At 43.2% G+C, this 18,280-nt stretch overlaps 1 non-coding gene and 1 pseudogene across 1 annotated transcript; one reads left to right on the top strand and one right to left on the bottom strand.

Annotated features, from left to right (window-relative positions):
• Positions 1–1,211: 1,211 nt before the first annotated feature.
• Positions 1,212–1,749, bottom strand: LOC120226733 (annotated as a pseudogene).
• A 12,874-nt stretch (positions 1,750–14,623) lies between these two features.
• On the top strand, positions 14,624–14,695 carry TRNAP-CGG. Its single transcript has one exon. It is a non-coding gene; the product is annotated as a tRNA-Pro (tRNA).
• The last annotated feature ends 3,585 nt before the right edge of the window (positions 14,696–18,280 follow it).

The raw sequence follows: 18,280 nt of genomic DNA, 5'->3' as shown, positions 1-18,280 counted from the left end.
GCCTCCCCCCCCTCCCCCCCAACACGGTGATGATTCTTTTTCCAGAAGGGGAAATGAAATACCAACTTGAATGACTTTCAGTCAAGAAAACACCACATCCACATACTCTGGTATATTAGTATTCTATTGCTGCATAACAAACGAACACACATTTAAGGACTTAAAGTAACACAAACATATTATCTCATAGTTTCAGAGGGTCAGGAACGAGGCTTAGCTGCATCTTTTTTTTTTTTAATTTTTTTTTAATGTTTTATTTATTTCTAGGAGAGAGAGAGAGAGAGACAGCGTGAGCAGGGGAGGGTCAGAGAGAGAGGGAGTCACAGACTGAAACAGGCTCCAGGCTCTGAGCTGGCAGTCAGCACAGAGCCCGACGCGGGCCTCGAACCCACGAACCGCGAGATCATGACCTGAGTGAAAGTCGGACGCTTAACCGACTAAGCCACCCAGGCGCCCCTGCATCTTCTGATTGGTGTCTCACCAGACACAATACACAATGTCAGCCAAGGTCGCAGTCTCGTCTGAGGTCTTCCCAGCTCACTGCTGGCTGGCAAATCTCAGTTCCTTGTTGTTTTAGAACCCGTGCCCTCAGTTCCTAGAGGACACCCCGTGCCATGTGACCCCCTTCATAAGCAGTTCACATCATGGCTCTTTGCTTCTTCAAAGCTGGCAGGGGAGCCTCTCCTACTCTGAATAGGTCTCTTTTGGACTCTCTTCCAAAAGGCTCACCTGATTAGGTCAGACTCATCCAGGATAATCTGTCACTCTCTTTTTTGTTGTTGTTTAGTTTTTATTTCATAATCATAAATGTAGCTCTGCAATCCCACTAGACTTGGAGAGGAGTAAGGAAGATACGGGACCCGTAGAACTGCAGCCCGAACATGAAGATTGTAGGATGTTTCAAGCAGATGGAGGTGAAGGAATGCTCCCCTGAGCTATAGAAGGAAGAGTCTGGGGGCGTCTGGGTGGCTCAGTTGGTTAAGTCCGACTTTGGCTCAGGTCATGATCTCACAGTTTGTGGGTTCGAGCCCCGTGTCGGGCTCTGTGCTGACAGCTCAGAGCCTGGAGCCTGCCTCGGATTCTGTGTCTCCCTCTCTCTCTGATCCTCCCCTACTCACGCTGTCTCTCTCTCAAAAATAAATAAAACGTTAAAAATGAAGAAGAAGAAGAAGGAACGGCCTGGTAGGTAAGCTACCACACAAGTCAAATGATTAGATTTGTCCCCGGTCAGCAACGGTGATCTTCCTGCTGGTCTTGCCATTCCTGGACCCCAAGTGCGCCCCGGCTTCCGCGATACTCACGCCCTCCTTGTCTTGCCAAAGCCCCCCTGCTCACCATCACAGCAGTGCGGGCGATGCAGACGAAAAACCGGGAACCGTTCGTGCTGGGTCCAGGGCACCACTGACGAGATGCCAGGACCCCTGTGCTTCAGGATGAAGTTCTCGTCATTAAATTTCTCCCCAGAGGTGGACCTGCTGCCAGTGCCATTAGAGCGTGTGAAGTCACTGCCTTGGCACATTAATCCCGAATTAGTCCTGTGACAGCAGGAAACTTTATAACCAAACCCATTCTCTCCAGTGCTCAGAACGCAGAAGTTTTCTGCTGTCTTTGGAACTCTGTCTGCAAACAGCTCGAAGGAGACTGGGCCCAAGGACTTCTGTCCAGGGTGATGCTGATGAACACAGGGGGGTTGACTACGGGCTGGGCCACACAGATGGCTCCAAGATGGAGGCATCTGGAAGGCTTCATCTCTCTTTTTTTGTTATTAACTCAAGGCTGATTGACTAGGGAGCTTAATTACATCTGAAAGAAATCCCTTCAACTGTGTCATAGAAAGTAATCCAATCACAGTAGTGTAGGGGCCAAGGTCAGGTTGTCCCTAAATGTACCACAATGGCATACTGATTATTTTTAATTAAAGCTATTATTAGGGAAACACAGTGCATAGACCTCAGACCTTCTGCTCTTTCCCCTAATGCAGGAAATAAATCTTTCATATGAAAGATACCCACCCTGTACTAAGAAGCAAAAAATTCTTGTCACCAGAGATGGAAAATTTAAGAGCAGAGAAAGTTGCATAAACAGACTTGTTATGTTTTTACTAATCTACCATCTCAGCCCAAATTCTACTTACAATTCCTTACTAACTAAAGTTCCCAAACATCTGTTTTCTTTATCCTGTCAATTACTCAAAAATGTACCATCTCTTTGTCTAAAAAGTATAAACACTGCCTGCCTTGGTCATTTCTTTAGGTCTCAATTTCATTATTTGCACTCCAGGCACATGTAGTAACTTCTATTGTTTTCTCCTATTAATGTGTCTCACGTCAACTTAACTCTTAAAACAGCTGGAAGACCTTGAAGGGTAGAGGAAGAATTTTTCCTTCCCCACAGTAGTGAAATTACACCATATCCAGATGTCTCGCCCATATTCTAGGAGAGAGGATTCTACCAGGTCTGCACACCAGAGAGAAAAGAATCATGGGAGTCCTCACAGAATCCTGCCCATCTCCCCTTCCACTAGTTTACTGTTTTCGAATCAAATAATCTAAATCTCTAAATTTATTTTGGTGGTGAAGATCCTGAAATTAAGTCCTCCATTAAGAACAACCTCGGGCTGCACGTAGCCCCAGTTCCAGGAAAAGCTTCGGCGGAAGCCACCCTCGGATCAGCCAATCAAAAGAAATGTGTAACATTCCTGTGGTCTGAGTCAGGGCTGGGGACTGCAGGTAGTTACTCTGTACAAACTAACCAATCACTCACCACTTGCCTGAACCCCACCTGGGCCCTCTGAGCTCACCTCATAATTGGTCATTTTCAAAGGATTCTCAAAGGTCATGATTGGGTCCCGCCAAGAGTAACGGATGCCTCACAGATACTGAATGGTCAAAACTGTAACCATGGGCGCTGTACAATTATGATTGGTGCTTATGTGATGATGCTATACGTACAACGTGTGACTGTTAACACCCTGTCCCTGACCCCATAAAAACCCTGCTCGCTATTGTTTTGGGCTTCTCCTTGCTGCTGCTGCGCCGGTTGATGGGTGAGCCCCTGCTCGAGCTTGTAATAAAGACCCTTATGTACTTGCATCGGTGTCGGCTCCTTGGAGGTCTCAGGGGACTCGCGATTCGGGCACAACAGTGGCAGTGCTGGAAACACGAGAGCTGGGGGTCTGATTGTACGTTTTCCCACTGAAAGATGGGAGCATGGCGGGAAGGGAAGAACGATGGCAATCAGGCAGCGGACAGAAAAACGAACCTGTGCTGCTCAGTCAGGGTAGTCGGTTCTCTAGGACAGTGCGGGGAATGGAGAAATGGGAGACACTCCTGGCTTACGTCTGTTAATGCTTTACTCTTCACCTGGGGGGAGGTTTTATAACAGGTATGATTTGTAAAGATTCACTGAGCTATGTAAGTAGGCTGTGTGTGTCTTCATGTGTATTTTACCTCAATGAAAATAAAACTTCCAATGCCTGGACTATGGAAATTCGTTCCGAGCATTCACATGCTTGGAGACTATTGCTGCTGACTAAAGATGCTATGTATCACGTAAATATGTTTTTATCAAAATGACAAAATTCTCGGGGTGCCTGGGTGGCTCATTTGGTTGAGCACCCAACTCTTAGTTTTGGCTCAGGTTGTGACTCACAGTTTCATAACTTCGAGCCCCGTGTCTAGCTCTGCGCTGGCATCACAAGAACATGCTTGGGACTCTTTCTCTCTCTTTTTGCCCCTCCCCTGCTCTCTCTCTCTCTCAAAATAAATAAACTTAAAAAGAAAAAAAAATTCTGCCTCTCTTTAATGTTACTTTTTCTTGGGGCACCTGGATAGCTCAGTCGGTTAAGTGTCTGGCATTAGCTCATGTCATGATCTCATGGCTCATGCGTTTGAGCCCCGCGTCAAGTCCAGCATCGGGCTCTGTGCTGACGGCTCAGAGCCTGGATCCTGTTTCAGATTCTGTGTCTCCCTCTCTGTCCCTCCCCGACTTGTGCTCTGTCTCTGTCTCTCTCTCTCTCTCAAATATAAGTAAACATTAAAAAAAATTTTTTTTTTCAAAATGTTACTTTTTCTTCAGTGCATTATAACCCATAGCAGGCTATTACAAAAGCCTGAGTGGTAAAATTCAGCCAAGTTGCCAGTAAAATACACTAGATTTCAGAAACCCTTGATCTGAAAAATGGGAATGATAATAATGACATCATGATCCTTACAAAGTATAACAGGAGGAATATACCAGAGCACACAGATCACTGTCTGGTGGCCTGCAATTGCTCATTAATTTTACAGAAATGAATAAAGACCACTCCATGATTTACTAATTAGAGCTCTGGACCCCGATTCTGACAACGAGCTAAAAGTCAAACCATTACCATCTCTAATTGAATGGATGCTTTGAAAATGCTGGGCAGGTCACTGAGAGGATGTGACCACTGGCTGACTTTGAGCTGGACCCTGGCGATGGGAGCTCCTCACTGTCCTTGGACTATGTGTTCTGATCGCCTTCTGCTTCCAGAAGCTGCCCCAGGGACCCAGCTTTGAGATAGTGACGTAGTGTTGAGGCCGTCTAGACACTCTATGTGACTGAAGCCGGTGAGGACCTCTATACAAACTTCTAAGAGTTGGAAGGCAGGTGCAGGGATCTGCTTGTCCACAGGCCACTGAAGACAAACCTAGTATGTAAATTCTCTTGCTAACAAAACTGCCACCTGCCAACCTGGAGGGGACTGCTTCTCTCTTCAGTGTCTCCCCACCCTCCTCAGAGGACCCAGGTTCATATTATCCTCAGGAAGCTCTGCAGGGGCCAACTAACACCAAAACTCTTGTTTGCTTCTAGATGATCTGTTGTTTCCCTAAAACATGCGTGAGTTCTGCATGCCTGACTGCTAGGCAAACTAAGCACTGGGTTAGCAGTGACAAACCTGTCCCTGGAATTCCTGCCAGCCCAGGGACAATTAAGGTAAAACTATGTGCCAGAGAGCCGAATGCACACAAAACTTGGAACCGCTGAAATCAGTGTGAATAAAGAGGCTGGGACTTGTAATTAAGAGAAAGGACAGCTTTGTTACACCAAGTTCATTAATGGGAAGACTCAATTCATTACTGGAAAGCATTTATTCTTTTTATAAAGTTTGTTTTGAGATGGAGAGAGGGAGAGAGGAGGCAGAGAGAGAGAGAGAGAGACAGAGAGAGAGAGAGAGAGAGAACGTGAGCAAGGGAAGCGCAGAGAGAGAGGGAGAGAGAGAATCCCAAGCAGCCTCCGTGCTGTCAGCCTGGAGCCCAACGTGGGACAACTTAGGAACTTCAAAATCATGACCTGAGCATAAATCAAGAGATGGACGCTTAACTGATTTATCCACCCAGATTTCCCCATTATTATAAAATACTTAAATCCTAAAAATATTCTTTAAGATATGCGTTTGGGAGATTTGAATTTTTCCATTGTTACCTCTCACCTTTATCACCCACTTTTGGAAGCTGTGTGATAACACAGTAGGCTGGAGACAAGAGGAAACTGCATGTATTTCTTGAAGAATACCCAATATAAAAATTCAAGAAATGCAGAGTGAGAGGAAGGATAGAAAGTAAACCACTTCTTGGAGTTTTATGATGTTGTAGTCATTATCTATCCCAAAATAACACTTAGAATGTTCAGTGGTGTAAAACATTTCAAAGTTGTAACTGAGATACCTGCTATCACTTAGGCTAGAACTTGAACCCTCTGATTGATTGATTGATTGATTGATTGACTGATTAATTAAAATTAAAGTTAGTTGACATACAGTGTCGTCTTGGCTTCAGGAGTAGAACCCAGTGATTCATCACTTATATACAACACCCAGTGTTCATCCCAACAACTGCCCTCCTTAATGCCCATCACCCATTTAGCACATGCCCCCCACCCCCTCCGCAGCAACCTTCAGTTTGTTCTCTGTAGTTAAGAGTCTCTTATGGTTTGCCTCCCTCTCTGTTTGTAACTTATTTTTCCTTCCCTTCCCCTATGGTCTTATGCTAAGTTTCTCAAATTCCACACATGAGTGAAATCATTTATCTGTCTTTGACGGACTTATTTCACTTAGATAATACCCTCTAGTTCCATCCATGTTGTTGCAAATGGCAAGATTTCATTCTTCTTCATCACCAAATAGTATTCCTTTGTATGTACATACCACAGCTTCTTTATCCATTTGTCAGTTGATAGACATTTGGGCTCTTTCCATAATTTGGCTATTGTTGATAGCACTGTTATAAACATTGGGGTGCATGTGTCCCTTTGAACCAGCAGTTTTGAATCCTTTGGATAAATACCTAGTAGTGCTATTGCTGGGCCGTAGGGTAGTTCTACTTTAAAATTTTTGAGGAACCTCCATATTGTTTTCCAGTTTGCATTACCACCAGCAGTGCAAAAGAGTTCTCCACTTTCTTCACATCCTCACCAACATCTGTTGTTTTCTGACTTGTTTATTTTAGCCACTCTGACCAGTGTGAGGTGCACCTCATTGTGGTTTTGATTTGTATTTCCCAGATGATGAGCGATGTTGAGCATCTTTTCATGTGTCTGTTGATCATCTGGATGACTTCTTTTGAAAAGTGTCTATTAATGTCTTCTGCCTATTTCTTCACTGGATTATTTGCTTTTTGGGTGTTAGTTGGGTAAGGTCTTTATAGATTTTGGATACTAACCATTTATCTGATACGTCACTTGCAAGTATCTTCTCCATTCCATTGGTTGCCTTTTAGTTCTGTTGATTGTTTCCTTTGCTGTGCACAGGCTTTTTTATCTTGATGAAGTCCCAATAGTTCATTTTTGCTTTTATTTCTTTTGCCTTTGGTGACAGGTCAAGTAAGAAGTTGCTGCAGATTAGGTTTTCTCCTGTAGGATTTTGATGGTTTCCTGTCACATTTAGGGTTTTCATCCATTTTGAATTTATTTTTATGTATGGTGTAAGAAAGTGGTCCGGTTTCATTCTTCCGCATGTTGCTGTCCTGTTTCCCCAACACCATTTGCTGAAGAGACTGTCTTTGGGTCACAAATCAGCCCTCAATAGGTACAAAAAGATTGGAATCACACTATGCATATTTCCAGATTACAACTCTCTGAAATTTCAAATCGACCACAAGAAATAATTTGGAAAGCCCCCAAATACATGGTGGCTAAGGAACATCCTACTTAAGAATGAATGGGTTAACGAGGAAATTAAAGAAGAAATTAAAAAATACATGGAGGCAAATGGAAATGAAAACACACAGTCCAAACCCTGTGGGATGCAGCCAAGGCAGTCCTAAGAGGAAAACACATTGCAATCCAGGCCCATCTCAAGAAGCAAGAAAGATCCCAAATACAGAACCTAACCTCACACTAAAGGAATTAGAAACAGAGCAACAAAGAAGGCCCAAAGCCAGCAGAAAAAGAGAAATAATAAAGATTAGAGCAGAAATAAATAATATAGAATCCAAAAAATTTGTAGAACAGATGAATGAATCTAAGAGCTGTTTTTTTTTTAATAAACAAAATTGATAAACCCTTACCCAGACTTCTCAAAAAGAAAAGAGAGGACCCAAATAGATAAAAACATGAATGAAAGAGGAGAGATCACAACCAACACCACAAACATACAAACAATTATTAGAGAACACTATGAAAAATCATATGCCAACAAACTGGACACTCTGGAAGAAACAGACAAATTCCTAGACACCCACACACTACCAAGACTCAAACAGGAAGAAATAGAAAATTTGAACAGACCCATAACCAGTGAAGATATTGAATCAGTTATCAAAAATCTCCCAACAGATAAGAGTCCTGGACCAGACGGCTTCCCTGGGGAATTCTACCAGACACTTAAAACAAAGCTAATACCTATCCTTCTCAAGAGGTTCCAAAAAAATAGAAATGGAAGGAAAGCTTCCAGACTCATTCTATGAAGCCAGCATTACCTTGATTCCCAAACCAGACAGAGACCCCCCACTAAAAAGGAGAATTATAGGACAATATCCCTGATGAACCTGGATGGAAAATTCTCAACAAGATATGGCAAATCGAATTCAACAGTACATTAAAAGAATTATTCACCATGATCAAGTGGAATTCATTCCTGAGCTGCAGGGCTGGTTCAGTATTCCCAAATCAATCAATGTGACACACTATGTTAACAGAAGAAAGGATAAGACAATGTGACCTTGTCAATAGATGCAGAAAAAGCATTTGACAAAATACAGCATCCTTTCTTTTAAAAAAAAAAATTTTAATGTTTATTTTTGAGAGAGAGAGACAGAGTGTAAGCAGGGGAGGTGCAGGGAGAGAGCGAGACACAGGATCTAAGGCAGGCTCCAGGCTGTAAGCTGTCAGCCTAGGACCCAACACAGCGCTCAAACTCACAAGCCACAAGATCAGGACCTGATCTGAAGTTGGACACTTAATGAACTGAGCCTCCCAGGCACCCCCAGCATCCTTTCTTAATAAAAACTCTCAAGAAAGCCGGAACAGAAGGAACATACCTTAATATCATAAAAGCTATATATGAAAGGCCTACAGTGAATACATTCCTCAATGGGGAAAAACTGAGACTTTCCAGATCAGGAACACGACAGGGATGTCCACTCTCACCACTGTTGTTTAACATAGTGCTAGAAGTTCGAGCCTCAGCAATCAGACAACAAAATGAAATAAAAGGCATCAGAATTGGCAAAGAAGTCAAACTTTCACTTTTCACAAATGACATGATGCTCTACATGGAATACCTGAAATACCCCACCCAAAACTGCTAGAACTGATCCATGAATTCAGCAACATCGCAGGATATAAAATCAATGTACAGGGGTGCCTGGGTGGCTGAGTCGGCTGAGAGTCCAACTTCGGCTCAGGTCATGATCTCACGGTTTGTGGGTTCGAGCCCTACGTCGGGCTCTGTGCTGACAGCTCGGAGCCTGGAGTTTGTTTCAGATTCTGTCTCCCTCTCTCTCTGCCCTTCCTCCACTCTTGTTCTGTCTCTCTGTCTCAAAAATAAATTATTAAAAAAATCAATGTACAGAAACTGGTTGCATTTCTATACACCAATAATGAAGCACCAGAAAAAGATATCAAGGAATCGATCCCATTAACAACTACACCAAGAGGCATAAAATACCTAGGAAAAACCTAACCAAAGAGGTAAAAGATTTGTGCACTGAAAACTATAGAATGCTTATGAAAGACACTGAAGAAGACACAAAGAAATGGAAAAACTTTTCATGTGATGGATTGGAAGAACAAATATTGTTAAAATGTCTGCACTATGCAAAGCAATCTACACATCCAGTGCAATCCCAATCACAAAGCACCGAGAATAGCCAAAGTAATGTAGAACAAGAAAACCAAAGCTGGAGGCATCACAATCCCGGACTTTAACCTCTATTACATAATTATGAAGACAGTACGGTACTGGCACAAAAACAGACACATAGATCAATGGAACAGAACAGAGAAACCAAAAATGGACCCACAAACACATGGCCAAATAATCACTGACAAAGCAGGAAAAAGTAGCCAATGGAAAAAAGAACCCTATGTTTAAAAGCCAGACAGAGTAACCTCTGAGGAGATTAACTCCCTGCTTTCCACCCGAACAGTATCTCCTCACGTACATCCCAGCGAAGACAGGGACACGTTTTAGAAAAACCAGTGTCACAGCAGATGGTACAGGACAACTTCTCGGTGGAGGTGGATGGCTTCTGTGTGGGGAGGGGACAAGTGAGAGGTAGCGCGACCCATGCAGTCAACCAGAAGGGTGTGCCACGTGGCATGGCCATTCTCGCCTTGTATCACTGGGATCAGCGCAATCAGGGAGAGGGTTTGCCCCTATTACCAACAAGGGGAGACCGTGGGTCCAGAGGGTGGCAAGAGTTATCTGCAGGGTGCAAGACCTATTTAAAATGACAATAACGAGGAAATCTAGGGTAGAGGTGACAGAATTTGTGGATGACTTAGAATAAGGATTTAAAATAAACACAATACAAAGTCATGAAGTCATCAAGTCATATCCTTAAAGTCGGAAAGGAAGAAAATGTAAACCTGACGCTAGAATAAACAGTTATGACGAGGAAACAGTCAGAGACACTAGACACGGATAAGAAATGAACGAATTTTTTGAAAACTCAGTAGACTATCAGATAAGACAGTGGGCAGTATACCCAAAGATCAAATTAGTGAAATGGAACATTAAGTCAAAGACCCTTCTTAGCAAGCGTTACAGAGGTATCAAAAGGTAGAAACTAAAATAACTTTACAAAACACAACAACAAACGAGGCCTGGAAGGATAGAAAAAAAATAAATGGAGAGAGAACCTTTACAGAAACAGTGCTCCTGTCCTCGGGTCTATGGGAGCTGGTGGCCCTGGACCTACAGGCAGCCTCGCTCCTCGCCCAGAGTGACCTTGGGACCTGGGCGGTGCGCAGCGCCAGGTGTCCGGGCTCTCCAGGGCTTCGCATCTGAGGCCCTCCCCCTCCAAGACTTTGAGTCGGTCCAGAGGGCCAAGAGTCACAGGGACATTTCAGTTGACCCAGAAGGAAATACAAACCCAAGGACAGTCGTGACATGTGTCCACAGGAGTAAATGAGGCCGGCACAGAGTCGTCGGTCTCAGGAGTCCGCGTGTGCAGGCCAGGGGGTGGACCGGGGCCCCGTCGTTCTCTCTGGAACTGGCCTGTTAGTGACCTTTAGGAAGAACGGGACCAGACAAGCAGAAATAGAGGGTGAGGTTATCAAACCAGATGGCGCCCTCGGGAGACAGAAGACAGGAAACCTGATGAAGATGAAGAAGTTAGGGTTGACAGCAAAATCAGCCATCTTCTGGGCCCTGTCGTTAATTATAGAAAAATGTTCAGAAAAACACTGATTAAAAAAACTTCATCAGAACCTTAAGTGGGTTGATGAACCGTCTTTTCAAGGAGCTGACATTTCAAACGCCTCTCTCTCAATCCTAACAAAAAGCCAAACCTTGTAAAGCTAAGGACAAGCACGAGAGGGAGACGAGTGCAGCATTCATCGCCTGCACTGCCTTTCCAGAGGAGGGAGTTGGTGAGAAACTCAGCGAGCCGGGAGGCCACGCTACACAGAATTTCAAGACAGCTACTTGCACTGAAGCGTTAAGTCTCTGAAGGACTCTGCTTAGTTATAGCAGAATATAGAGATTTCAAAGGCATAGAGCAGATGGAGTGATAATGACCTCTGCTTGGGGTACGACCTGGTTTTGGGGGACCCAATATGGCCATCAGTACCTTGATGGGAATGCTTCCTCATGGCACCTAACTGGGCCCTCGGGTCCCCTACATAATAGATATTGACAAGCGGCCGAGGGGTGACCCAGGCAGGGTCAGGCTGGGGCTGGGACTGGAGTACAGGGAGGCTGGGTCTCTGAGGAGGGGCAGAGAGCTTTAAAGGGGCACAGACATCTAATGACACCTAATCCCACAGAGGAAGTGATCTCATCAGCGTGGTAAATCTCCACCCCTGAGCATGCTTTTTTCAGTATTATGATGAGGGGGAATGTGGGGGAAAAGTTAGCGTTGAGGTCCATCTTGGGGTACACTGGTTTGGTCCCACCTTTACCAGTCTTCACAATCAAGACACCCCTGTCAGTGAGCATCCCGCCTCTATATTCCTGCAAGATCCGCTACTCAATGGCAGAGGTTTGGCTTTTCCTTTGCGTGAAGGCAGCCAAGGAACACTGGGTTTTGTGGCTGGGGTGAGGGGACCCAAGTCCAGCCTCACTCTGTCTCATTTGTGAGGAAGCCAGTTTTGGGGGGACTTGTTAAAGAAAATGTCAAGCAATTCCCTCCGTGAAAGTAAACCATAGAAAATTAAGATGAATGCCCCTCACATCATTTGTCATACCAGAAAGTATATTATGAAATTTAGAATAGAGTCCAAATATATTCTTGGGGAGCCTGGGTGGCTCAGTCGGTTGGGCATCCGACTTTGGCTCAAGTCATGATCTCACAGTTTGTGGGTTCGGACCCCGCGTCGGGCTCTATGCTGACAGCTCGGAGCCTGGGGCCTGCTTCGGATTCTGTGTCTCCCCATCTCTCTGACCTGCCCCTGCTCATGCTGCCTCTCTCTCTCTCTCTCAGAAATAAATAAAACACTAAAAATATTTTAGAATAGAGTTCAAGTATATTCTTTAGATAAAAATACCAATCAAAACTAGAGTACTGTCCTAATGCAAACTTTATTGGGTTAAGTGAGTCACAGATTCATCTACAGATAGAACCCATGTCGTAGGGGTTCTTATACAACAGATGGAAGAAGGATGAAAAATTTAGTAACATGAGCCTAAGTTAAGAAGCGACCATAAGATCCCCAAATGTATATTAGGTGTCATTTAAACATAGTTACACTGATCAAATAGCCAAGAAGATTGTGGCTCATCCTTCTGACTCTGAAAGTGTGAAGAGAAAAAATTTCCCTTTGACTCTTATTTACTCGGTACCACCACTGCTTCCTTGTCCTATCTAACAAATGACACTAGGCTAGTGCTTCAGTAATATTTCCAAAGACAATGGAATTGAGTGACAGGTATAAAGGTTGTGGTGGTGCTGCCATTAAACAGAGGAGAGCTGTCCCTGGTTACCACCTGAAAAAGTCCAAAAGGAGCTCTTTTTGGTGAGAGACAGGAAGAGCATAGAAGAAAATCTTAGCTGAGAACAGTTAGGAAAGTGACAGAGATAGTGACAGGCAGCATGTCCCAGTTGGAGTGAGCTGTTTGTTAAGGACAGAAACTCTGGTCTTTGATAACCCAGGGGCTAACATCAATCTGACGCTGGACGCTGAGTAATTATTAAATAGAAAGTTGATGAATAAGCATTGTTTTCCTTTGTTGGGAAATTTTATATTCATTGTCCTAAGTTGTCTTCTGTAACTGTATCTTCATGGTGTGCTTTCTGTTTTCCAAGGAACTTGAATTTAATTATGAATATAATCATGTTTGCCCAACATAGCTAAACATCCTATTACATACGATTTACATGGCCTGGATAAGGACAGTAGACATCTCCATAAAATGACTAGAGTATGAATTACATGTGGGTTCCCTACTGTGTAAAATGATACTCCTTTTAGCAATGTTTACATAATGACCTTCGTTTGGAGTCTGAGAAGTAAATGAATGACTCATTATCCTTAGGAAAGTTGGGTGGAGGAAAAGGAAAGTATATTACAGTACGGAAATGAAGAGAGAACAGAAGTTTGAGGTCTGGACGGCAGATGGCTCTGTGGAAGGTGTGACTCCAAGACCATTGTGTTGAGTTCAAAGATTAACAAACTCATCTATTCAGTTGATTTCAAGGTGAGGGGATGCGATCTCAATTGGGTATCAAGGAATTGCATCTTTGTGAAATTTTTAGGTTCAGGTTGAACAACTCTTTTCCACATGAAGCATTTACATTTTGATTTGAAGTCTTACTACAGTCCTGGGTCAGGGGACCCATCTGTAAATAAGGTGCTATTTCTTGCAGAGAACGTGTTTTCATGGAAGAATGCTAAGTCCACCCATGGCTCCCGGTTTGAGTTTGAGGGCAGTTAGAAATTATTACCAGTTGTAGACAGGTGTTAGAGAAAGCACTGAAATTTTTTTAAACTTTTAAGATAAAAAGCAAGCAGTTGGATTGTCACAAAAATCCCACTATTCCAACATTAAGGAAGTAGGAGATGGAGGAATGCCTAGCAACCCCAGAATTATTTTAAAAGACCCAGTAAATCCAAGTCAAAATGCAAACGGAGCGCTAGTGTAAATCCATTCTCTTTCACAAAGGATTGATTTCTCTTCTCACATATTCAAGAAAATCATTATTTCTACTTGTCTTTGTAAAAGAATTTCATGTTGAGTAAACAATAAAAACAAACACATATTCTATAAATAATTATAGAATAATGGGAAGGATGAACCTAATGAGGGAAACTGTTTTTAATTCTGAAGGTATCAAATTCAGTGCAGCAAAATAAAATTGAAAATGTGTATTAGTTCCACGGATACATGTTTACATGGATTTAAAATGTGGTTAAAAATTTTAAAAAAATAAAGTGTGGTTTAGATATATTAGCTAGTGGTCCACTGTGAAACCTCTGACTTCAACCATGTTCTTGGTTAAGTTAATAAACGCATTTAATACTAATGTCTCGATGCCCCTGAGACATTAATGTTAAGAAATCTACCTCGGATGAGTGGGATTTCCGGTAGCAGAAAAGACGTTGTGGCCTAGGGCCCCCTCAGTAATGATAATCTTCAACTTTCAAAAAGGATAGAAGTGAGAAGAGGAAAACTACAAAACAAGAATTTTTCTCACCTAACTTAATTCAAAGTTAGATGGAAATGAGGTAAACGACTTAAAGTAGTTTAGCAAAGGAAAGCAAAGGAAAAATAAAATGTCCAAATTTCCTACAGGTGACCAGCCTTAGCGCCAAGTGGCATCATGGCGACTGAAACTACCAGCGACCACGCGCGCAAACAGCTCCTCCAACTCTTTCATTTATGCAGGTGACTGGTGGGGAATTAAATCTCAGGGAACAAATTATTCGTAAACAGAATAAAGATAACCGAATTCTATTTCTTCTTACCTGAAAATATGGAGAAAGCCTGGACGTAGGCGGCTCGTTGGTCTAGGGGTATGATTCTCGCTTCGGGTGCGAGAGGTCCCGGGTTCAAATCCCGGACGAGCCCGCTTCCTTTTCAGCCACCTGGATTTGGAGAATCAAGGAAAAGAAGTATTTTCCCAAATATTCTTGCCAAAAAGACTTGAGTTTTCACCGTACAAACAATGGTATTGTTCTCAAAGGCGCTGGGCTCTTAACCCCGGGTCTCCCGGCCTGCGAGACCTCTGGAGCGTGGACGCAGCGCCAGGCCGCCAACCCCGCGGGCCTCTCCGCCGCCACCGAGGGAGGCCGGGGCCGCGGCGGGCGCGCACGCGCGTGCGCACACCTGAGGCGGCGCCGGGGCAGCGCCACGCCGATCTCCTCCGCGCGCGCGCAGTCGAAAAGTTTTACTTACGCTGTTGCCTGGCAACGGGATGAGCGTCCAACGACTCGCCGCATCGCTGCTCCCAGTGCCCTGAGCAAAGAGGCGCTAAGGCCGCTCCCGCTCCCGCTCCGGTCCGCTGCTGGCGCGAGACTCCTGCTGCGCTTTTCCTGCGTTGCCCCGGTTGTTCATTCGTGTTAATTCGTTCCGCGAATGAATATTCAGTGAATACTGCAGGTCAACCTGTGCTGGATGCTGGGGGCACAGTGGTGGACAAGGAATAAACTAGGTGTTGTTTCTACGGCATTTAATATCACAAGTAACTAAGTATTGACCGTGTTCATGCGTCCTAGGACGAAGTACAGAATTCCCATAGAAGCATGGAGAACCAGGGCCGGCCTGTTCGTCCCAGGGAATATTGCCCGCCAGGGTTTGTCCGCCAGGAAAGAGAAAGCAGAAGGAGTCCCCCCACCCCCCACCCCATGTCCAAAACTTACCAGTACTTTCGCCTCTGCCCCAGGAAATGCGCTCACTTCTGAATTGTTGAAACGCTCAGATACATTGATGAATATAAATTTAAAAGACGAGACCCAAAAAAATGGAGAGGAAGGTGTTAATCCACTTACTTTGCTCATACTAGCTGAATTAAGATGAATTAATAACCGTGTTACTTTGTGACCAAAACTGAAAGTGGACACACACACACACACACACACACACACCACTGCAATTTCTTTCAAGACTCAACTGGCTCTGTTCAACCCAGTATTATGAAAGACGGTCTTTTTTACCTTTCCTGGTTCTGATCAATTTGAAGGTCAATAAGCGTGAAGACGGAGGTCATTATTCAGAAGTGGTGTGTAACATATTCTCTTTTATACATGAAACATGAATTTAAAATTTATTTGTAGTTTAATATAACTTAAAATTTGAAGTAGATGGTGTCATTCATTAAGTTTGAAACTCAAAAAGAATTTCCTCCAAACTTTGCCCTTCAAGAATGTTCTTAGGGTTCAGGAAGTCAGTTTTTATGCCATCTAAGCCAGAGATTGAATAATCCTCTTTCAAGAGATTTTATTATCCCAAGAAGGATAAGCTAAAGATACTGTCTGGTACTAAACTGCACGGGCAGATCATTTTACAGTGAAGTCTACAGTCAGTAAATTGTACTCATAATCTGTTTCCATTTATTTTTAGGGCCTATTTATAATTATACCCAGCAACCAAAGATCATATGGTGTCTAACGTTAAGTGTCTAACATGAGAACAATAAAAGTGAACTTAGAAAAAATAGAAACTAATATTATGGAGAGGGAAGAAAACTTCTCAGGAAAGTTATTACAGAGAGAAAGAATGCTGTCCAAAACAGCAGTTCAACTACAAAAGCCTCTTGAAATTGTGAGAGTAGAAATAAAAAAACTGAATGGAATAACTGGAATAATTATCTTCCAGAAGGTGGAGTGAAATATATGAAGGGAAATGCCGGCAGTCATGTTCCCTAGTAGATACCCAGATTAGTTGAACCTTCCGCCTATACAAAAACCTGCACATGATGCTTATAGCAGCTTTATTCTAATTGTGGAAACTTGTAAGCAATCAAAATGTCCTTCGATAAATGAATAAACAAGCTGTGGTACATCCATACAATAGAATATTATTTAGTGATAAAAAATAATAAGCTATCAAGACACGAAAAAACATGTTAGAAGCTTAAAAGCATATCGAGAAGTGAAAGAAGCCAATTTGAAAAGGATGGGGAGAGATGTAGGGATGAAGATGTGCAGCACAGGGCAATGAAACGGTTCTGTACGACACAGCAGTGATGGGCGCGTGTCATTATACGTTTGACAAACCCACAGAATGTGCGACATAGAGTGAACCTTCATGTAAATTATGGATTTTAGTTACATTGGTTCATCGATTATAACAAATGTACCACAATGACACAAGATGTAAATAACTGGAGAAGCCAAAGGCAAGGGGAGAGGGATGTAGGAACTCTGTACTTTCCTACAATTTTTCTGTCCACCTAAAACTGCCTTTTAAAAAAGTAAATCTACTTTTTATGGAACCACAAAAGACCCCGAATAGCCAAAGTAATACTGAAAAATAAAACCAAAACGGGATGTATCACCATCCCAGACTTTAGCCTCTACTACAAAGCTGTCATCATCAAGACAGTATGGTATTGGCACAAAAGCAGACACATAGACCAATGGAACAGAACTGAGAACTCAGAAGTGGACCCAAAAGTATACAGCCACCTAATCTTTGACAAAGCAGGAAAGAATATCCAATGGAAAAAAGACAGCCTCTTTAACAGATGGTGTTGGAGAACCGGACAGCAACATGCAGAAGAACGAAACTAGATCATTTTCTCACACCATGCACAAAAATAAACTCAATATGGATAAAGGACCTGAACGTGAGACAGGAAACTATCAACACCCTAGAGGAGAAAGCAGGAAACAACCTCCTTGACCTCCACTGCAGCAACTTCTTACTTGACACATCCCCAAAAGCAAGGGAATCAAGAGCAAAAATAAACTGTTGGGACCTCATCAAGATTAAAAGCTTCTGCACAGCCAAGGAAACAACCCAGAAAATTAATAGGCAACCAACGGAATGGGAAAAGATAGTTGCAAATGACATATCAGATAAAGGGTTAATATCCAGAATCTATAAGGAACTCACCAAACTACACGCCCGAAAAACAAACAACCCAGTGAAGAAATGGGCAGAAGACATGAACAGACACTTCTCCAAAGAGGACATCCAGATGGCCAACAGACACATGAAACGATGCTCAGCATCCCTCCTCATCAGGGAAATACAAATCAAAACCACACTGAGATACCACCTCACGCCAGTCAGAGTGGCTAAAATGAGCAAATCAGAGAACTCTAGATGCTGGCGAGGATGTGGAGAAACGGGCACCCTCCTACACTGTTGGTGGGAATGTAAACTGGTACAGCCCCTCTGGAAAACAGTGTGGAGGTTCCTCAGGAAACTAACAATAGAACTCCCTTATGACCCAGCAATAGCACTGCTAGGAATTTACCCAAGGGATACAGAAATGCTGAGGCATAGGAGCACATGTACCCCAATGTTCATAGCAGCACTCTCCACAATAGCTAAAACATGGAAAGAGCCTAAGTGTCCATCAACAGATGAATGGATCAAGAAGATGTGGTTTATCTATACCATGGAATACTACATGGCAATGAGAAAGAATGAAATCTGGCCATGTGTAGCAACATGGATGGACCTTGAGGGTGTTATGCTGAGTGA

This window comes from Hyaena hyaena, unplaced genomic scaffold, assembly GCF_003009895.1.
Source record: "Hyaena hyaena isolate Hyena2069 unplaced genomic scaffold, ASM300989v1 scaffold_1826, whole genome shotgun sequence".
Classification (NCBI taxonomy): domain Eukaryota; kingdom Metazoa; phylum Chordata; class Mammalia; order Carnivora; family Hyaenidae; genus Hyaena; species Hyaena hyaena.
The sequence above is the reverse complement of the archived record's forward strand: the minus strand, read 5'-3'. Positions and strand labels throughout refer to the sequence as shown.